The sequence below is a fragment of the Lissotriton vulgaris genome, chromosome 7 (assembly GCF_964263255.1).
Source record: "Lissotriton vulgaris chromosome 7, aLisVul1.2, whole genome shotgun sequence".
Lineage (NCBI taxonomy): Eukaryota > Metazoa > Chordata > Amphibia > Caudata > Salamandridae > Lissotriton > Lissotriton vulgaris.
Genome location: NC_141695.1, coordinates 978,840,363 through 978,861,694, shown reverse-complemented (window position 1 = coordinate 978,861,694; position 21,332 = coordinate 978,840,363).

Sequence of the window (21,332 nt, the reverse complement as noted above, 5' to 3'; positions counted from 1 at the left end):
AAGGAAATGTCCATCTTTCAGGTGAAATCAAGTGAGAGGACTAATTTTACTTGTGTGTGTTGTCGACTGACTTATTATAAGAATCAGACTAAGTTAGTGGATTTATATGCAAAAAGTGAAATGGAAAACAATAGTGAATGGAAGGATTTTGCCATATACTTGATGGTAGAAAATTGTTTTGATTTGGGATCGGACCAACGTATGTGTACTTATTGTTTTAACAAATTAAACCAAAACCGGATGCCTGCTAGAGCGGTTTATAATAATCTGGAATTGGTTGACATTTCTTCTGAATTGAAGGATTTAAATACTTATGAATCTATTTTGATTCAAAGTGTGCATCCCTTTCAGGCTATTGTACGAATGGAGCCAAAGACAGGGAAATTGCCTCCATCAGATTTACAGAGAGGATTAAAGGGAAGAGTTGTTTATTTGCCTTTAGATTTGAAGAAAAACATTAATACAATTGGAGTAGAGAAAGTGGAAGATGAACCTCTGGTTATCCTAGTTAATGGGGTTCCGACAAAGTAAGAAAATCTGGCAAGATTTAGTGGATGTTAGGAAAGTCAAAAAGGCAACATTGTATTTGATAAAAAACAATGAGTACTACAAGAATGTATGTGTTGCAGAAGAGGAAGTAAGTGAAGAAGAAGACAGCAAATTGTGTGTTGGACAAATTGAGAAAGTAGAAGCCTCTAAAAATGAAGAAATATATGAACATTATAGTGTTCATCCTTTGCATTCCAAGGAAGTCATGGGGAATGCTATTGAGTTGTTTCAAATGAAACAAGCCAAAGGGAGTCCTATTAGTGTTTGGGAGGAAAGTTTCGAAGCTCAGTGTTTTCCACAGTTATTTCCCACAGGTCGAGGAGGACGATATGATGAGCGACCTGATCAAATTCCTGCTTCTGAATACCGGACTTTACGATTGTATGCAGAAGATCCTAGGTTTCGTCAATGCATTCCCTATTTGTTTCATCTATTGTTTCAAAGTAATCTGTCTGGACTGTCTTATGCAGTGAACCACATCCTGAAAAGTGGTGTACAACTGCAAAATATCTCAGCAAGGGACTTTATGGATAAAGTCAATGTGCAAGACAGTATTTTGGATTCTCGCCTGATTAATCTGATGGCATGTCAGCGTGGTACTAATGAGTATTGGTACCGTCGTCATGGTGACTTAAAATGTATGCTGAGGAACTTAGGAACTCCCACATGGCTCCTCACTCTCAGCTGTGCTGAGTATGCCTGGGAAGACTTACTTGAATTTCTACGAGAGGCAAATGGAAACATTACAAATATTTAATTCAAGACACCCGGAGAACTGTGCTTTTTGGATCCAGTGAATGTATGCAGGTACTTCAATCATAGATTTGAAGCTATGATGTCTTTCATCACGAACAAGAAAAATCCACCTCTTGGAGAGGTGTTGGATTTCTTCTGGAGAAAGGAGTATCAAGCAAGAGGTGCTCCTCATATACATATGCTGCTATGGATCAAAGATGCACCCAAATTTGGAACAGATCCGGATGACTTAGTGATTAATTTCATAGAACAGTATTCTACATGTGCTGTTCCAAAGACAAAGGAAGACAAAAGTCTAAGAGAACAAGTTTTACGGTTTCAAACCCATCGTTGTGGAAAGTACTGTCGTCGTAAATTCAGAAACAAGAACAAGTACTATACAAAATGTTTTTTTGGATTTCCACGATCGGTGATATCTAAAGGAAGAGTGAACAATTTGATGTCTTCGCTGCGACATAATGTGACGAGGAAATCACCCAAAAATACATACAATTTGAAAAGAAACGAAGAGTCCAAGAACATCAATGACTACAACCCAGTGATTTTGTCCATGTGGAATGCTAACATGGATATACAGTTTGTGGCTGACAACTGTATGGCTGTGGCTCGGTATGTGACGTCTTACATCACAAAAAAAGAAAAGACAGAACTCAAGGATATGTGGGAGGACATTTCCCATGAAAAGAGCCTGAGTAAGAAGTTGTACAGTTTCAGTCTAAAGATGTTGTCGCATCGAGAAATCGGAGCTTACGAATGTTCTGACCGGTTATCTTCAGCAAGTCTCTATGCCAAATCTAGGAGTATCATTTGGGCAAGTCTTGGTCTTGCTGCAACGCGTAATCGAGTTCTGAAACCTGTACGGGAAATTGAGTATTTGGCGGAGAAGGAGCCAAGCAGTACAGATATTTTGAAGACCAACATGTTGGGATACATATTATCCAAATAGAAGCAGTCACCTGGAGAATGTTTGTCTGCATGAGGTTCTACAAAATTAAATTTTCAAGAGGAACATCACAGAAGATATTGATAAAGGAGTGTATGCTGTAATTGGAAGTGAGGGATGTCTGGTCAAGCAAAAAAAATGTCTATTGGTAAATCATCGAAAATTGGATTGCGAATCTCCAGAAAGAAAAGAGTTTTTCTATTTAGCTCTTTTGCAACTTTTCAAGCCTTGGCGTGCAGAAGAGGAACTGCTTGGAGATTTCCTCTGTTATGAAGACTCTTTCAATGCAGCCAAGGAGTCCATAGAATGTCCTGTTTTTCCAAAATATCTAGAAATGTTGAATGCAGAAATCGAGCAGGAAGCAACAATTGCAGCCGAGATTGCTAGAGACAGTTCTCAGGACAGTCAGAGTTCTGTTTCATTAATTCAGGATCCACTAGGAGGACCAGTTATCGAAAATGAAGCTGCCACTGCCATGATTGATGTGGAAAGAGCCATGGCACATGCTCAGGAGGATGAGGTTAACTTAGAAGATTTGGAAAGACAACTCAACGTTGAGCAGAGGAAAATATATGATGAAGTTACCAGCCAAATTGATCATGGATTAAGTCATGAGAAGAAAGAGTGCTCATGTACGTCATTGAAGCCTGTCCGACTGTACGTGAGTGGAGAAGCAGGAACTGGAAAAAGTTTCCTCATTAAAGCAATTTCATGTTATCTGCAGAAAAGGACTGAGTCATCACTGTCTTGTGTTGTCACCGCTCCAACTGGACTGGCAGCACATAATATTAAAGGTATTACTTTGCATCGGCTACTGATGCTGCCAGTGGAGCATGATAACAAATTACAATACCACAAGTTATAGGGAGATGCTTGTTGTGAAGTATCTAGAGTCCTGAAGAAGATGAAACTTCTTATCATTGACGAATTAAGCATGGTTTCCAATGTCATGCTTGCCTTTGTGCATTTGAGAATGCAGGAAGTTCTTAAAACAGAGTATGATGTGTTATTTGGTGGCAAACACATCATTTTTTTCAGTGATCTTCTGCAGCTGACACCAGTGAAAGGACAACCAGTGTTTAAACTGCTTACGCATGAAGATACCAGTAAGTGCCTAGGAAGCATTGGCAACGTTAACATATGGATAAACTTCAATTATGCTGAGCTGCGTGAAAATATGCATCAGGCGAAGGATGAAGATTACAAGAATATTCTACAAGATGTTAGAATCGGGAAAGTGACTGAGCGTGGGAAAGAAGCTTTACATGCACGATTACTGTCAAATTTGTATCCAGAAGAAGACGTTCTGCCAGAGAATATTTTTCATAAAATTACTGAGAAGAAATCGGGACTATGTTTGATGCCAACTCTTGCAGAATGTTCCATCTTCAACAACAAACTGTTGAATTTAGAAAACCAAGAGATTGTGAAACTGGAAGCTATTGACAGAATAGAGCATATGGGTGCAACAATTGTTTTGTCTGAGAATTTGAAATCTAAATTGGATTCATTAGAGAAGACTATATCTAAAACTTCTGGTTTTGAAAAGACTCTGAACGTGGGCTTAAATTGCCGTATTATTTTGAGAAGGAATTTACATGTTGAAAGAGGTCTGGTAAATGGATCAATGGGTAATGTTGTTGATTTTGAGAAATACAGAAATAGAGATGGAATTGAATTTTTAAAAATTAAATTTGATGGCATTGAGGAAGTACAGCTAATTGGTTGTTGCACAGCTAGGTTTTTGCTTGTAAAAGACTTATATGTTCGCCGTAAGCAATTTCCTGTTTGCTTGGCATATGCGGTGACAATCCATAAATCACAAGGTTTAAGTGTAGACAGTGCTTTGGTGAATATTGGCAGTTTTGTGTTCAAAGAGGGTATGGCTTATGTAGCATTGTCACGAGTCAGAACTTTATCGGGTTTGTACTTGATTGAGTGTGATGTCACAAACATTTGTGCGGATCTAGATTGTGTTAAGGAATACAATAGGTTAAGAAGAGAGTATGCGCCACATTTGCCTCAATATCCTTTGTTTGAGAAACGTGTGGTAGGCCGGAAACAAAGAATTATCACTAATAGTAGGGAGGTTGTAGCAAAAAGACCAAAAGTCGATGAACCCAAAATTGTAAGCAGAAAGAAAATTAATTCTGTTGAAGATGTTGTTGGTTTTCAATTTGAAAATAGTTCTGGTGTCAACTGCTATGCTAATGTAATGGTTAATGTTGTCTTTTCTCTAGAAACTTTAAAAGAACAGATTGTGATCAATTTGGATCAGAATTTTTGCTGTTTGCTGAATTCTGTGTTAGAGAAATGTAGCGCTGATAGAACAAGAGTAGAAAGTGTGTCTGAAATTCGAAATCTGTTAGACAAATGTTCAGGTCAAACACAATTCTCTCAAAATATTCAGCAAGATTGTCAGGAGTTTTTAATGTATATGCTTAATGTATTGCAAGATGAAGGTGTAGATGTAGATCATCTGTTTGGCCTTTCTTATCAATGGCAGCATGACTGCGAGAATTGTACGTTATCAAGTACTACTAGTGTAGACTCAGAAAGATTTATATATTTAACTTTGCCAGACAGTAAATCAGTATCCTTAAATAAGCTAGTAAAAGCAGCCGATCAAAACATAGAGTGTAGCCAATGTAAGTCTGCAATGCTGTCCACATTATTTATACGAAGATATGGCCAGTATGTCATTTTAATGTTCCAACGATGTAGGCCTGATGGAACAAAATTGACAACTTTAATTAAAAATGTTGTGGCTTCTCAGTTGTCAATATCAGGAAGGACTTTTCTAACTGCAGCAATTATATATCATGAGGGTCCTTCAACAACATCAGGACCTTACACAACTTATTTGAAGTCTGGAAATGGCTGGTCATTCTGCAATGATTCTGTTTTAACTTTCAAAAAAAGATTGGAAAGGGGCGACCACTCGGTCCCCCCGAACGTATGGTGGAGTACCCCGATCCCCCCGGGAAGCCATTTTGGGCGGGAGGCGAGTCTCGGCTGGTATGCCCGAAGCGGCGTAGCCGGGGCGCGCCTTTTCCCGCCCAAGAGGAGGTTGTCCTATACACCAACACCGCTAGCCACGCCCTGGAGGCGGATTGGAGGTGGGTCCACGCCCGCCCGAAGAAGGATAAAAGGAGCGACAAGCCAAGGAAGCATCCTCTTGTTCCTGTGCTCTGAAGCTGCACCTCCCCGTTGCACGTGAGCTCGAGACGGAACGAAGAGCCATTTTTGAGAAGTAATCGTGTGTTTCTTCTTTCAGTGAGTTCGGAGCTTCCTGCCTAGGACCTTTGAGGAGTATACGCGGACGATGCCTAGCAAGAAGGTCGGAAAGAGGATCGGGACCGATCAGATGCTTCGTATGCTGATGAAAGACATGGCGGATATGAAAAAGCATATGGCGGTAATGAATGGTATGGGGGGGCCTAAGAGAGTCATCGGACCAGCATTGCCGGGAGTGGTCCCTAGCGGGAGAGGTAGAAGGGCCAAGAAGGGAGCGTCGGGGGGGGAGGCCCCGGTTCCCAAAGCACCCCCTGCGCACCCGGTCACCCCGATCGAGGCCCCGACTCCGGTCCCAGATGTGGGCCAACCGATCCCTGTGGTAGTCACTCCAGTGAGTGGGGAGGATATGCCTCCTGAGCTGGCTGCCCAGTTGGCGGCATGGTTAGGCAAAGAGAACGAGGGGGCCATGGCTGAGGAAGCCAGGGCAATAATGAAGCAGTTGCGGCAATCAAAAGATGCTGCGAAGGCACCGTCTCCTTTTGTTTCCCCGCAGGCTCCTGTGGAACAACCAGTATCGGGCGTTGGTTCGGCAGGAACTACGGTCACAGTGGCCGGTTCAGGTAAGCAGCCATTGCCGATTGCGGGGGAGGGATCGGTACCTTCAAGGAGGGAAAAAGTTGTTCAGCATATCCCGATTGAGGTGAAAGAAAGGATATGGGCTGATAAATACGTGAACATGTTTTCCTTGTTGACCGATCACTATGAGATTGAACATGTTAAAAATCAAAAGGAGTTTCTGCATCCTAGTGTATGGCGCGCCAAGATGGCCGGTTTCAGAGTTGATGAATCGATCGACAATTGGGGCAGAGCGTTTGGAATGTTCATTGCAATTATGGGGGAACGTAGGCCCGAATTATTGGTGGGATTAGCCGTGTATCAGACACGTATCATGGAATTTTATGGAACATATGGTGGCAATCAATGGTTTTACTACGATAGCATATTTCGTAAGTCCAAGGAGCACGACTCATCCCTGATGTGGGATTGTTTCGACTCCATTTCCTGGCAGAGAATGGAGAAGTCAGGCACGGCGAAGTCGCCATCTTTAGGGGGGAATATGGTCGAGTTGTCCCGCCATTCATCTGGGGCGCCCTTTCGGCCAGGATCAAGCAATGATCAGCACACAAGGAATAATGGCAACTCAGGTAAAAAAGGGGTCTGCTGGAGCTTTAACAGAGGCAAATGTACTAGGCCGCAGGGATCTTGCAGGTTTAGGCATGAATGTGCTGGGTGCGGGCAGTCCTCGCACCCCGAGACCATGTGCAGAGCCAAAAATGGTGATCCGGGAAGTAGAGGGGGCGCCAAACAGGTCTGAAATAGTCCGAGGGGCGCCTCTCACTACCCCGATTGATATCATGGCAATGATTCCTTGGCTGAACGAATATCCGGATCATATCTCCGCTGGGGTGTTGCGAGATGGTTTTTCATATGGTTTCCGCATCCCGGCGGGGGATTTTCAGGGTAAAGCGCAATGTAGGAACCAACTGTCGGTTCTGCAGAATACGGCGGTGGTACAAGCAAAGATTGGGAAGGAGGTGACCCGAGGTCGGGTTGCCGGCCCATATGACATGCCGCCTGTTGCTAATTTTGTTTGTTCGCCTCTGGGAGTGGTCCCCAAAAAGGACCCAGGGGAATTCAGGTTGATACATAATTCGTCAGCTCCAAGGGGTCTTTCGGTGAACGATGCGATTGACCCGGGAGTTTGTTCGGTGCGGTACGCATCTTTTGATGAGGCTGTCGCCATGTTGAATCGCCTGGGGCCCGGAGCGCTGATGGCCAAATCGGACATTGAGTCGGCGTTCCGGTTGCTCCCGGTACACCCCGATGATCAGCGTCTCCTTGGTTTCATGTTTCAAGGACGCTACTACATGGATAAATGTATGCCAATGGGTTGCTCCATCTCTTGTGCGTATTTTGAAAAATTCAGTAGTTTTTTGCAATGGGCTTTCACAAGAACAACAGGGTTTACACATGTTATGCATTATCTTGATGATTTTCTATTTCTGGGGGCAGCCGGGGACATAGAATGTGCACAGGCTTTGAATGAATTTTGTGATCTCATGACTCGCTTTGGCGTGCCATTGGCACCGGGTAAGACACTTCGCTCGAGTTTCTTGGAATAGAGCTCGACTCCGAAGAGGGGTGCTTCCGTTTGCCTAAGGAAAAGGTAACGAAGTTTAAGGCATCGCTTGAAACATGTATTAGTGAGACGAAGGTAAATTTGCATCAGTTGCAGCAGGCTGTGGGTCAGCTGAATTTTGCCCTTAGAGTAATACCGATGACTCGCCCCTTTTCCCGCTCTATTGCTCAAGCCATGGTCGGCCTTAAGGAAGGGCACCACCGCACAAGGCTCTCGGCAGAGGTCCGCCAGGACATGCGCATATGGTTGGCATTCCTGGCAGATTTCAACGGTCGTGTCGTGTGGACCAAACCAGCGGTCTCCTCCGTGGAGCTGGGGTTGTGGACTGACTCGGCAGGGAGTGTGGGTTTTGGCGCCATCTTGGGTAATCATTGGTCAGCACGAACCTGGCCGACATGGTGGCACGAGAGTGGGCTGACAGGTAACATTGGGTTTCTCGAACTGTTCCCTATTCTGGTGGCCTTGAAAACATGGCCTGAGGAGTTTCGTGATCGCTCTGTGGTGTTCTGGTCTGACAATATGACCGTGGTTGAGTGTATCAATAGTCAGGCAGCACGCTGCAAATGGATCTTGAGACTGTTGAAGGAAATTGTCCTGCTGTGTATGAGACTAAACATCCACTTTAGGGCAAGACATGTGCCAGGGGTGTTAAATCAGGCAGCTGATGCGCTTTCTCGTTCCCGTATGCAGGCCTTCTGGGGTGTTCTGCCCTCAGCGGACCCGGTGGCGGCACCATTTCCCGAAGCTCTCTGGTCTCTCGGTGCCCCGGACTACAAGACCTCGTGGGAGAGAGTCTAGCACCCAGGACAAGGAAGGCTTATGAAGGGGCGTTCCGTTCTTATTTGTCCTTTTTGGGTTCAGCTAGGGGGGAGCTTTGGGGCCAAGAAGAGTATGTCCTGAACTTTTTGTTATCATTACATCAGGCAGGCAAATCAGTGGCTACGGCCAATAGGCACCGGGCCGCCATTTCTTTCATAACAACAAAGGGAGAATGCCAGTACTGATAACAAGACGTAATTTACAAGTATTATAACACAGCACCTGAAAGATTCATTCAAGACTGGAAGCTCGTTAATAGCTTTTATTATTCTTTTTAACTTTTGTCAGCAAAACGAGGATTGTTTCATGAAAAATGCTTTTTCAGAAAAACTTGAACAACTAATACATGCTAGGGACAGGACTTAGGAAATCATTCACCATATCAAACATATCACAGGCATACAACAATCAGTCATTCAAAAGTGGTAAGGGGTATAATGGCTAAAAGAAACTACAAAAGTGCATATCATACAGTATTTACAGTGAAATTGAGAGAGCCAAAGTCTGCAAAACAATTTTCAAAGTGATACCATTTAGAAGTTATTCGAACACAAAGTACATTTCTCTGTCAAATTAAAATGTTCATAGTATTTGATCAGATGGAAAGATAATGTATACAGAACAGTGATAAGCAGCAGGGAAATGTTTTAGTACGCTTATCACTCAGGCAGACTACAGTATGGCTGGGGCCTACGCGTTTCGAATCCCGCTGGTCTCGGGGGATTCTCTTCAGGGCCTCGGTTCTCTCTAGGAAAAAAGGGGAGAAATTGTAAAACGCTAAACAAAGAGAAAAGTCTACATTCAATAGATCAACATCAGATTCCTCCCTCAGGTGGCACCTCCTCCCCAACAGACTTACCAAGAGGCAGATATGCTAGCGAGTGATGGAAATTTCAACGCCTTAGCAGGGGGTAGTTTTTATGGATCTATAACTAGAACAGTCATGACAAACACGGAATTAGTTGGAGGACTATAGGAAGTGGCTGCAGTGTAAGAACTTTACAAGGCTAGATATTAGCTACCTTAATAGTCGACAAGAGAGCTTTACTTAAATCTGAGCCAAAACGAGGAGACTGACAGACGTTTTACCTGTGGTATAAGAAGCGAGCCTGTGGTCAGAAAGGGTTCCCTCAAGATGGTAATAGAAAAGGTGATGAGTTATCATTCAAGAATCTTACCTAAAGAAATTCGACCATAGTTTCAACGAACGCCGCCGTGGGAATATGGATAGTCACCCAAGATCTGTATTTAAATGGTAAGGAAAAAGGTTCAGTATACGAAGTGGCACAAAATAGCGAGGGTGGCTAGGAGAAACTGTCAGCGTTTCTTACCAGAATCGCTACAAGTCCAGTATCTTAATGCAGTCAATCGATAAAATATCTTCGTTGCTTGGTAGGTCTGAAAATGAACCAGCGGGAGCCCATAAGATTAAAATGAAATACAAGCCGCCAGTTGTTTTGCAAATCAATAGAAATAGACAGTGCGGCTTACCGGGAAAATTCGTAAAGGGCGTGGTCCGCGGTGAGCGGCTCGTTATTTAGAAAAGGAGAGTCAATGGACCTGAAACAACATAGAAGTCCGAGAGTTAAGGGGATAGTGTTTTAAACGGGGAGACAGATCGCAAAAGGCGTTCAAGGCATCTTACCGTCATAGCGGTGATGCACGCTATAAGCGTGTAAGAACTTAATTACTGAAACGAGAGAGCAGAGTGGAAGTTAGTTTCAAAGCGAGAACACGCGACAGTTAATCAAAGGGGAGAAGTCGGCTTGGTAATACTCACAGCAACTTCACTGCACAAGACCTTCAACCGACGGCGTTCGGACGGGCGCTGCACACTGACACATGCGCTTTAGCTGGCCAAAACTAGGCTACTACGCCTATATATATAATGGTCAAAGGAGGGAACACGCCCACATTGAAGCCAGGTAAACTGCCTGGAACCAAAAACCCGGACTGGATTGGCAGTCCGATTCGTAGGTAAAACGGATGTTTAAGAAGACACTGCACTGGGTTATAGTTTGAATATTTCGCTTAGTTCATTTAATCCAGATACTGCAGTGTCAAATTTGACTATAAGGTGAGCTTCTCGTTTTGATAATGCTAAATTTTGGTCGCCACCTCGAGGATTTTTTTCAACTTTGGAAATCACTGTCCATTTTAGGTCACTTACTGAATGTTGCATCCGCGTCCAGTGGAGCACCAAAGGGGCGTTTTCGACCTTCCTTTTCAATCTAGATTTATGTTGCGCGATCCGATGACGGATCTCCTGATTTGTTTTGCCTATGTATAGTAGATAGCAAGGGCATGTGATACCATAAACTACGAACTTGCTCTTACAATTACTGAAGGTATCATGCCTCCAAGACATGCCGTTATGTTGGAATAGAGAGCCCTCTACAGTAGATTCACAACAGAGACACGTCCCACATTTGTGGTGTCCAAGGATGGGAGGCATCCCCATCATTTGACGTAACGTCGCAGGTTTCGGAGCTGGCATGGCCGCTCAAACTATATGGTTGGCGATGTTATTCTCCTTTTTAAAGGCAAATAAAGGCACATTTACGAGGCTTGCATCTAGATCTTTTACTAAATGCCAGTTTTGTTTTATGACCTTTTTCAAGTGGTTGGCGTTGGGGCAATATGTCGTGACACAAACCTGCCGTTTTAAATCAGATTTGGTTTTGCGTTCCAGAAGTGTCTCACGTGGGGTCCATTGAGCTCTCTTCATACAACTCTTAACGAGTTTTTTAGGGTACCCCCTCTCACACAATTTGGTTGTTAGTTTTTCAGAGTGATGTTTGAAATCTTCTTTAAAAGTACAGTTCCTGCGAACTCGCAGGAACTGTCCATATGGGAGATTTTCTTTGAGATTTCTAGGATGATTACTAGTAAACATCAAGGACTTATTCCGATCGGTAGGTTTGCTGTATAGGGTGGTAGCCAACTTTCCTTCAAATGGAAAGACCTCCACGTCCAGGAATGCAATCCTACTTGTTGAGTTAGAAATACTGAATTTTATATCGGCAGTTCTGGCATTAAGCCATTGGTGGAATTGATTAAGGGTGTCACTGTCTCCCGTCCAGGTCATGAAAACGTCATCAATAAATCGGAGCCAAGCTCCGATGTATTGACTGAATGGATTGTTGTTATAAATGTACTCGTTCTTGTACATCGCCATGAATAGTACTGCCAATTCCGGTGCAAAGGGGCAGCCCATGGCTACCCCTTTGACCTGGTAGTAGTACTCACCATTGAAGCAGAAATAATTCTTCTTTAGAGCAAATGCTGCTAAGTCAACAATGAATTTTGTAGGTACCCGCATTGGTCTAGGTCTGGAGTCCAGATAGTATGTGAGTACTGCTACAGCCTCATCTTGAGGGATCTGTGTATATAGAGCAGTTACATCTAAAGTAACTAGTCTATCTCTGTTTTCACAAAACTCGATATTTTCCAACTTTTTAATGAAGTCGGTGGTATCCTGGAGGTAGGATTTGACATGAATCATAAATTCCTTAAGAAAGCAATCTACGTATTTTGCTGCCGGCTCTAGCACAGAACCACACCCTGCCACGATGGGTCTGCCAGGCGGATGGTTGGGATCTTTGTGAATTTTCGGCAGTACGTAAAACATTGGCACTTTAGGGTGTTTGATTTTCAGGTATTCGAGTTCTTTAGGACCGACAAAACCTAGATCAAAACCTTCTTGTACAATGGCAAAAAGTTCATTTTGAAGGTCTGTAGTAGGGTCTTTGTTAATCTTGCGGTAACAGCTGATATCTTCAAGCTGTTTCATGACTTCGGTGGTGTAGTCATTAATATCCCACACTACAATGTCACCACCTTTGTCAGCCTGCTTTATTATGACAGTGCTGTCAGTTTTTAGATTATTTAGAGCTTCCATTTGTTTCTTGGTGGTATTAAATTTCACGTATTTCCTCTCTTTCTCCATAGCCGATATGGCGGACAAGACACTTTTTTCAAAGGTTAAAAGGTTTTTTGGAACTTTACTCGCTGGGGGGCAACACGTGGACTTATTTCTAAGGCCGGTGGCCTCCATCAACTGATTGGTGGGGTTTTCATTGAAAAACAGGGTCAATCGTAATTTTCTGCAAAATTCGATGAATTCAGACTTCATCTTAACAAAGTCAGTTTTTTTGGAAGGAACAAATGACAGGCCTTTCGCCAGGATACTTTCCTCGTCGGATGTCAAAACTTTCTTGGATAAATTGAAAATTGGCGACACATCTAGTTTTTGTAGTGCTGTCGTCTGGTTTTCATTTCCCACGGTATGTTGTTTCTCACTCGACCCCTGGGGGGTGTTTGACCTCTCCCTAAAAAATGGGCGTTAGACGATTGATTTTGTTGTTGCTGGTTGGCGTTCAAATTACGGTTCCTATTAGGACGATTGTAATTACTCGTGGACTCACTGTCAGTTCCAGAAGACGATGTATTGGAGAAGGAAATAAACTGTTTACGTGATCTTCCCTGATTTCCTTGGAGGAATCGTCGAGATTCCGCTTTGGAATAAAAATCAGCTTGCAGGTAAGGGTATATGTTGTCTAGTGAAAAACCTTTTTTATCCTTCTCAAATTGGTTAGATTTTTGAGTTATGGTATAGTCTTTAAACTCTTGGACTTCTTTATTTACTTTCTCCAAGAGTGCCTTGGCGTCAGCTATGGTTGGATTGATACTTATTTCAGACTCCAATTTGGAAATTTCAGCTAATTCTTCCTTTGATATTCAGACAGCTGTCTCAACTGTTAGAACCATAAGGTCTCTACTACATTTAGTTTCTATCATAGAAAAACCTTTTTTAAATATCGGGTCCTCCGTAAAGATTACAGGTATATTTTTAATTTGTAATCCAACGGGAATGGTGCCTTCCCGGAGGTGTTGCAACAGGAAGTGACCGTGGAGGTCTGTCCTAATCTGCTTCTTTTTAAGGCGAATTAATTTGTCAGATTCGTTAGATGTAGTTGCTGTCTCACTTAAGGTGACTGAAGAGAAGACAGGTGGGTCACTGAGGAGGTTTCTGATGTGATCCTCTGAGTAGGCGAACGTATCTTTATCTGCCATAACTCTAAGGAACGAATGAGAAGAAAACAAAAAGAGGTTTAGGGCTTGTAATAGAAAAGACTTAAAACTAGCATGTACGTGAAAGACAATCACATGAATATTGAAAAATGGACAAGTGGCATTTGGTCCACCTTCACTTCAAATTAATGAACAACAGAAACCTTGCGGGCCTGCGCCCGCTATAATAACCGAAAAACAACTAAGGGTTGGCTCTAATCAGTATGGCTGAGCCAGTATCCAAAACAACAAAGGGAGAATGCCAGTACTGATAACAAGACGTAATTTACAAGTATTATAACACAGCACCTGAAAGATTCATTCAAGACTGGAAGCTCGTTAATAGCTTTTATTATTCTTTTTAACTTTTGTCAGCAAAACGAGGATTGTTTCATGAAAAATGCTTTTTCAGAAAAACTTGAACAACTAATACATGCTAGGGACAGGACTTAGGAAATCATTCACCATATCAAACATATCACAGGCATACAACAATCAGTCATTCAAAAGTGGTAAGGGGTATAATGGCTAAAAGAAACTACAAAAGTGCATATCATACAGTATTTACAGTGAAATTGAGAGAGCCAAAGTCTGCAAAACAATTTTCAAAGTGATACCATTTAGAAGTTATTCGAACACAAAGTAAATTTCTCTGTCAAATTAAAATGTTCATAGTATTTGATCAGATGGAAAGATAATGTACACAGAACAGTGATAAGCAGCAGGGAAATTTTTTAGTACGCTTATCACTCAGGCAGACTACAGTATGGCTGGGGCCTACGCGTTTCGAATCCCGCTGGTCTCGGGGGATTCTCTTCAGGGCCTCGGTCCTCTCTAGGAAAAAAGGGGAGAAATTGTAAAACGCTAAACAAAGAGAAAAGTCTACATTCAATAGATCAACATCAGATTCCTCCCTCAGGTGGCACCTCCTCCCCAACAGACTTACCAAGAGGCAGATATGCTAGCGAGTGATGGAAATTTCAACGCCTTAGCAGGGGGTAGTTTTTATGGATCTATAACTAGAACAGTCATGACAAACACGGAATTAGTTGGAGGACTATAGGAAGTGGCTGCAGTGTAAGAACTTTACAAGGCTAGATATTACCTACCTTAATAGTCAACAAGAGAGCTTTACTTAAATCTGAGCCAAAACGAGGAGACTGACAGACGTTTTACCTGTGGTATAAGAAGCGAGCCTGTGGTCAGAAAGGGTTCCCTCAAGATGGTAATAGAAAAGGTGATGAGTTATCATTCAAGAATCTTACCTAAAGAAATTCGACCATAGTTTCAACGAACGCTGCCGTGGGAATATGGATAGTCACCCAAGATCTGTATTTAAATGGTAAGGAAAAAGGTTCAGGACACGAAGTGGCACAAAATAGCGAGGGTGGCTAAGAGAAACTGTCAGCGTTTCTTACCAGAATCGCTACAAGTCCAGTATCTTAATCGATAAAATATCTTCGTTGCTTGGTAGGTCTGAAAATGAACCAGCGGGAGCCCATAAGATTAAAATGAAATACAAGCCGCCAGTTGTTTTGCAAATCAATAGAAATAGACAGTGCGGCTTACCGGGAAAATTCGTAAAGGGCGTGGTCCGCGGTGAGCGGCTCGTTATTTAGAAAAGGAGAGTCAATGGACCTGAAACAACATAGAAGTCCGAGAGTTAAGGGGATAGTGTTTTAAACGGGGAGACAGATCGCAAAAGGCGTTCAAGGCATCTTACCGTCATAGCGGTGATGCACGCTATAAGCGTGTAATAACTTAATTACTGAAACGAGAGAGCAGAGTGGAAGTTAGTTTCAAAGCGAGAACACGCGACAGTTAATCAAAGGGGAGAAGTCGGCTTGGTAATACTCACAGCAACTTCACTGCACAAGACCTTCAACCGACGGCGTTCGGACGGGCGCTGCACACTGACACATGCGCTTTAGCTGGCCAAAACTAGGCTACTACGCCTATATATATAATGGTCAAAGGAGGGAACACGCCCACATTGAAGCCAGGTAAACTGCCTGGAACCAAAAACCCGGACTGGATTGGCAGTCCGATTCGTAGGTAAAACGGATGTTTAAGAAGACACTGCACTGGGTTATAGTTTGAATATTTCGCTTAGTTCATTTAATCCAGATACTGCAGTGTCAAATTTGACTATAAGGTGAGCTTCTCGTTTTGATAATGCTAAATTTTGGTCGCCACCTCGAGGATTTTTTTCAACTTTGGAAATCACTGTCCATTTTAGGTCACTTACTGAATGTTGCATCCGTGTCCAGTGGAGCACCAAAGGGGCGTTTTCGACCTTCCTTTTCAATCTAGATTTATGTTGCGCGATCCGATGACGGATCTCCTGATTTGTTTTGCCTATGTATAGTAGATAGCAAGGGCATGTGATACCATAAACTACGAACTTGCTCTTACAATTACTGAAGGTATCATGCCTCCAGGATATGCCGTTATGTTGGAATAGAGAGCCCTCTACAGTAGATTCACAACAGAGACACGTCCCACATTTGTGGTGTCCAAGGATGGGAGGCATCCCCATCATTTGACGTAACGTCGCAGGTTTCGGAGCTGGCATGGCCGCTCGAACTATATGGTTGGCGATGTTGATGATATGGTGAATGATTTCCTAAGTCCTGTCCCTAGCATGTATTAGTTGTTCAAGTTTTTCTGAAAAAGCATTTTTCATGAAACAATCCTCGTTTTGCTGACAAAAGTTAAAAAGAATAATAAAAGCTATTAACGAGCTTCCAGTCTTGAATGAATCTTTCAGGTGCTGTGTTATAATACTTGTAAATTACGTCTTGTTATCAGTACTGGCATTCTCCCTTTGTTGTTTTGGATACTGGCTCAGCCATACTGATTAGAGCCAACCCTTAGTTGTTTTTCGGCCATTTCTTTCATGGCACGGGCCCATGGTATACAGGATCCCACGGCGTCTTTCTTGGTGCAGAAGGCGCTGCGTGGGTGGCAACGCCGTGAGGGTTGCAGAGTGGATGAAAGACACCCGATAGGTCTTGAAAGGTTGGCCCTGTTACTGTCCGTACTCCCTGCGACATGTTCATCTCAATCAGAGACAGTGCTATTCCGGGCCGCTTTTGCATTAGCATTCCATGGGGCTATGCGGGTAAGCGAGCTGGTAGCGAGGAACAAGCAGGATACGGGGGGAGGTCTGTGCCGTGAGCACATTCAAATTAAGGGGGAGACAATGGTAGTCTCATTTGCCAGGTCCAAGACCGATCAAAAAGCGATCGGGGACAGTGTAGTGGTTCAGCGGATTCCGGGATCTCCCATGTGCCCGGTAGCATGCGTTGAGGAGTATTTGGCGCAGAGAGCGGCATCATGGGGGGGAAGCTTGCTGAGGAACGCTGACGCCACCCCACTGACTAGGTTTCAGATCCAGCGGGTGCTAACGATGGCAATCGCAGTGGCGGGCTTGAACCCGTGCGAGTTTGGGACCCATTCCTTCCGGATAGGGGCTGCTACAGAGGCTACAGCCAGGGGTCTGAGTGTGGAAAAAGTGAAACAGTTGGGGCGTTGGTCCTCGAATTGTTATAAAAGGTATGTGCGGTTGCACATGTTGTGAAGCCTATGTCTTGCACTCACGCTTCTTGTTTTTGTTTGGTTTACAGTGTCGCGAGCTTACGAGGCGGGGCGGACTGTGCAGTCGACCCGACACCTGGGAACCAGCGGTCAAAGATCACCGGCTGAGGAAAGAGTGGTGTGGGTCGTGGGCCACTCATACGTGAGACGTGCCGCAGACATATTCAAAGCAGGTGACATGATTCACATGGCTGGGGATTACGGGTACAGGGTGACCTTCTACGGAAGGGGCGGGCTCTGTATTGACCAGTTTCAAAGTTTTATGGAGGGTTTGTTAGGGCGGACAAGGTCACCGCCATCTGTAATCATAGTGCATCTTGGGGGCAATGATTTGGTGACCACTGGTAGACGAGTACTTCTCGAGTTGATACTATCCACAGTGAGTTGGTTGGCGAGAAGGGTTCCAGGGTGCACGATTGCATGGTCCCATATGATTCCACAAAAAGTGTGGCGGGGGGCTATTTCTGTGGCTGCTGTAAATCATTCAGTGAAGAAGGTGAATAACAAACTTGGTAGATTGTTCCGTACAAGTACATTGCATTCTATTCCGCATGGGTGTATCAGGGGGGACCATATGTATCTAGAGGATGGAGTTCATTTGTCCCGGGTGGGGAATTCTTTACTCATAGGAGACTTCGTAGCTTGGTTAAAGAGTTTGCAGCCATGACCTTTAAGTAGGAGTTTTTGTGGGGGGTCCGGATAGCCGGTCAACTATCCGGCCTGTGGCGGTAAGGTCATGATCGGTGAGCAGGAATTAGAAGATCCCTAGAGGTGGGGCGTGACCCATTATGGATGGGAGCGCCCGGGGGGAGGCGGCCATTGGCCCCTCAAACGGGGAGGCGGTCCCCTATAAGGATGGGGACGCCGAAAGGGAAGGCGGCCATAGGCCCCTCCCTGGGGAGGAGGGGCTAGGGCCCCTCCTGGGAATTTCCCGGGGCCAGGACATCTGCGACGGCAGATGTGGTAAGTTGTGTGGGGTGGGAGGGGGGTCTACGCTACCTTCTAGACACCTCACACGAGTCCTCGGACGACCACTAAAGATGGCGTCGAGTTAACAGGGGGCCCCCGCTAAGACAAGGGAAATTGGAAGTTGGCACAGAGGTACAGTCCTCTGTGCGACCGCCCCTCACAAGTGAGGGGGGAGTTCTGGTATTGGGGATCTCACACCGGTTACGACCTTGCCGTTGGCCCGTAATGTTAGGATGTACAATTTCAAAGTTCGAGTAATGCATTTGCAGGATGTTTAGTATCGGCTAGGAGAACCTTTGTATTAGAGATGTGTTAAGGTCAGCCAAGAACATCGTAATGTGTAAATGAAATTGTACATGATATGAAACTGTTATTTTAACGTTTTAATTTTGTTTCATATTTTAATAAATACGGCCGGGAGGGTAACTCCCTCCCGCCTTCCACAAGTTCAGAACCGTTTCCGTCTTCCCATCCTTGGGGGATTGTGTTGAGAGGGGGTGGCGGGTATCTCAGCCATATGGAAAGGGGCGACCACTCGGTCCCCCCGAACGTATGGTGGAGTACCCCGATCCCCCCGGGAAGCCATTTTGGGCGGGAGGCGAGTCTCGGCTGGTATGCCCGAAGCGGCGTAGCCGGGGCCCTGTCTTTTCCAGCCCAAGATGGGGTTGTCCTAGACACCAACACCGCTAGCCACGCCCTGGAGGCGGATTGGAGGTGGGTCCACGCCCGCCCGAAGAAGGATAAAAGGAAGCATCCTCTTGTTCCTGTGCTCTGAAGCTGCACCTCCCCGTTGCACGTGAGCTCGAGACGGAACGAAGAGCCATTTTTGACCCACCCACCAGCCCCTGATGACAGCGATTTGTTGGAATAAAGTCGAGTGTCGTGATATTGTTTTCTTACAGGTTGTTTTGAATAAAGTTGGTAATTTGGTGTGTAATAAAGTTGATAACTTTTCATTTTCAGCATGTTTTATTCAGCAGAGTAGTTGCGCCGGATACTCGGTAGAGATTATACTTTGATTTGCTTAAGTATATATTGTTTTTCTCCACTTTAGTCTTAGATTGTCGTATTTATTTTGGTCGGGCGGTAAGGTCATGATCGGTGAGCAGGAATTAGAAGATCCCTAGAGGTGGGGCGTCACCCATTATGGATGGGAGCGCCCGGGGGGAGGCGGCCATTGGCCCCTCAAACGGGGAGGCGGTCCCCTATAAGGATGGGGACGCCGAAAGGGAAGGCGGCCATAGGCCCCTCCCTGGGGAGGAGGGGCTAGGGCCCCTCCTGGGAATTTCCCGGGGCCAGGACATCTGCGACGGCAGATGTGGTAAGTTGTGTGGGGTGGGAGGGGGGTCTACGCTACCTTCTAGACACCTCACACGAGTCCTCGGACGACCACTAAAGATGGCGTCGAGTTAACAGGGGGCCCCCGCTAAGACAAGGGAAATTGGAAGTTGGCACAGAGGTACAGTCCTCTGTGCGACCGCCCCTCACAAGTGAGGGGGGAGTTCTGGTATTGGGGATCTGACACCGGTTACGACCTTGCCGTTGGCCCGTAATGTTAGGATGTACAATTTCAAAATTTGAGTAATGCATTTGCAGGATGTTTAGTATCGGCTAGGAGAACCTTTGTATTAGAGATGTGTTAAGGTCAGCCAAGAACATCGTAATGTGTAAATGAAATTGTACATGATATGAAACAGTTATTTTAACGTTTTAATTTTGTTTCATATTTTAATAAATACGGCCGGGAGGGTAACTCCCTCCCGCCTTCCACAAGTTCAGAACCGTTTCCGTCTTCCCATCCTTGGGGGATTGTGTTGAGAGGGGGTGGCGGGTATCTCAGCCATATGCCTTTTCACCTTAAAAATTCTTACCTGGTGTTCTTACAACCAAAATTTTAGGGAAGGAATCTCGGGATTTGTTCTGAGGAATTTCAAAAGGTTCTAATGGCTCCTACACTATATAGCCTTGTGGATAAGTGTAGCACAGAGCGAAAATTGTTTGTTTTAATAAGCTAATTCAAGCAGCAGATCAAAACAAGGAGTAGAGGTAATGTAAGTCTGCAATGCTGTCCACATTATTTATAGAAACTTATGGGTGAAATGTCATTTTACAATTCCAACTATATAAACCGGATGTAAATAAGTTGTCAAGTCTAATTAAAAATGTTTTGGCTACACAGTCGTCGATTTCAGGAAGAACATTTGTAACTGCAGCTATTATATGATAAGATGGTCCTTTGACAACATCAGGATATTACACAGCTTATTTGAAATGTAAAAAAGGCTGGTCTTTCGGCAATGATTACTATTTGACTATGAAGCAATGTTGCCGTTTGACTTGTTTTCAGAAGTGAGAATTTAAGGTAGGTAACTGGACTATAATGATTCTAGGTGTTGCTGTAATTTAGTGTGCTGTTTTAAATTGCTTTGTATGTCACATTTTTGTTAAAACAATGGAGCTTATCTTTCAGAAAGTGGCGGGCAGAAAATAATAACAGAACAACAGAGTATAAGCTGTTCATAGGACATCCTTTGACGTCATGGAAAGTAAGTTACTTTTGAGGAGTTCTGATTTCTGATTGGTTACATTATATGGGTTTTTTAAACACAATCATTTTGATTGTGTTTTTTTCCCCGCTGTTATATGATGAATACCTTCAACTCACTGTTTTTAGTGAAATTTGATATATTCTGAGAACAGCAAAAATAAACCATTTAATATGTATAATGAATTCTGTACTTTGAATTGTGATTTTTAATATGTACTCATCTTGTCTCATGCTCACTCATCTTTTACTACCTTCTATCAATTTTAAAATTTTTGTTCTTTCATTCACAGATTGAAAGTATAAAAATAACAAGTGACTAAGTTAACGACAATTATAAGGTAAGTGTTTAGTACTCATTCCGTTACATCTCTATCACATTTAACTTTTATTAGTTCCACTGCTTCATTTCTTTAACCCTCAGTTTCCTGCCTTTGCTACTTCCCTCATTCCTTTTCTATTATCTATTATACAGTATATCTGTGTTACTCCCTCTAGCTATCTATTAACATTATTCTCTCTGTCTTCTTCCCTTATACTCACTCTTCCTTTTTTTTTTTTTGTTTTGCTTCCTGGTTCGCGTACCGGGACGCGAACCAGGAAGCAAACTTTTTAAAAAAAGAGGATGCCAGAGTGCTAAA